Here is a 1888-nt window from a genome sequence, read left to right as displayed (position 1 = left end):
ATGGAAATGATACAAGAAAACCTCAACAGTTAGGAAGCCTTTGTCACAGACGTACTGGTCCTTGCTCTCCCCTTGGTTTCTTCTGAAAGCAGCCAACTTGGAGAGGCTGGGTCTGAGCTCAGAGCTAACCCACTTGTTTTAGACACAAAAGTAGCTACAGAAAACCCAGCTAGGGTAATTCCCTTTGGGTAGTAGGGTAGGTTAGGTTAATAACCTGGAAATGCATCAGGGAAAAAGAAAATACAAGATGTAATGATGTAAAATGTGGCTCATTTACTGATTTTAGTACTTTTGTATTTATTAACACATACGGAACAGATTTCATCAATTTCATTGATATGATTCTAAGAATAATCAATTAATTTAAGGTCTTTTTTTCTATTCAGAACCCCCAAAACATCTCTCAGGTTGAAAAACCATGTACCATCAGGCTTCCAAGAACAAAACTATATTCAGCAATGGTATTGTTTTACCACAATCTCAACACATCACCAGTGTTAGCAGGCCCTAGGTCGTGGTCTCAGGACCAGTGGGATCAGAATGACTTGAGAATTTGATATATATAACCCGTTCATTTACATTTTGGACCTACTGGATCAAAAACTGGTTGGTGCCAAGCATTCTATTTTACCAAGACCTCCTGGCCATTGTTTGCAGGCTAATGTTTGAGAATTGCTCCTGGTTATCTCTCTCTCTCTCTCTCTCTCTCTCTCTCTCTCTCTCTCTCTCTCTCACACACACACACACACACACACACACACACACACACACACGCTCCTGCCCCACTTGGAAACTATAGCAATTCTAACACAATCCTACCAGCTTGGGAAGTATATTCTATACATACAGTTACCAGTAATCAATCACTGTACTTTGGAGCCAGGGAGGCAGAGGCCTGAGGCCAGCCCGAGAGGAGATTTTCTCACCAGGCTTTCTTGGGATTGCGTGAGGGAAGGCTGAGATCAGAAATTGTAACTTAGAAGAGTCCAGCCTACTGTGACAGCCTGACAGAGTGCCACTTGCTTCCTCCAAGTCTTGGGTAGCATATACAAAATTGAGAATTTCCTGTTGTCCAAGCTGAGAAAGATGTGTTAAAAAGTTAGTGTGCCAAATATATATATATCTGGAGTCTAAACAAATAAAGTGCTAGATGTCAGTACCTTAACTTAACTCCACAATTAATGGCAAAGTGCTAGATGGCAAAACGGAATACCAATAGCCCAGGTTCAGTTAGCTGTGTGAGTAGAAATCAACCTGATTCATGACCAGATAGGACTAGGTATGCCTCAGTAGAATCAGAAGATCCAGCAGATAGTTCCAACCCAGGATCCCAACTCAAAAGGTGCAAGCTCTCCCTCTCTTCCCCGGAGAAGTGAAGGTAGCAGGAGACTGCCTTGAAAACAGAAAAGCAGTCATTATATTGAAAGATTTAGCCCAATATTTACATAACAGACTTATTACACACCTCTATGAGAACATGAGCAGTTCTGAGTCACAATCATGGCATATGGTGAAAATCTTTTTCTAAGCAAACCGTTTATACTCCTAACTTCATAAAGCTACCTATGGAAACTTTCATATCGATTTCCTATTTTTTTCAGCCTTAAGTGAATTCCTCCAGATCTAGCTAGAAGAAGCAAAGGTTGGCCCTGGCCTTGGAGAGTTGACCAGCTCCCCGTTTCAACACAAGGTGCCCTTGTCCCACTTCAGAAAGCTTCCCCTTCAGCCCCAAGCATTTCGACAGTGAGTGCCTCCCCTTCAGCCCAAAGGGTTTCGACAGCAAGTGCCATCTGATCTCACGACATGCTCCCAGCTGGTAACTCGAGAAGGTGAGCCTGAGCTTCCTACGTTCACTTTTCATAGTCATCAAGGCAAAGGTCATCCGGCC

This window comes from Ochotona princeps, chromosome 23 (assembly GCF_030435755.1).
Source record: "Ochotona princeps isolate mOchPri1 chromosome 23, mOchPri1.hap1, whole genome shotgun sequence".
NCBI classification, from domain to species: domain Eukaryota; kingdom Metazoa; phylum Chordata; class Mammalia; order Lagomorpha; family Ochotonidae; genus Ochotona; species Ochotona princeps.
Note: the sequence above shows the minus strand (reverse complement) of the source record.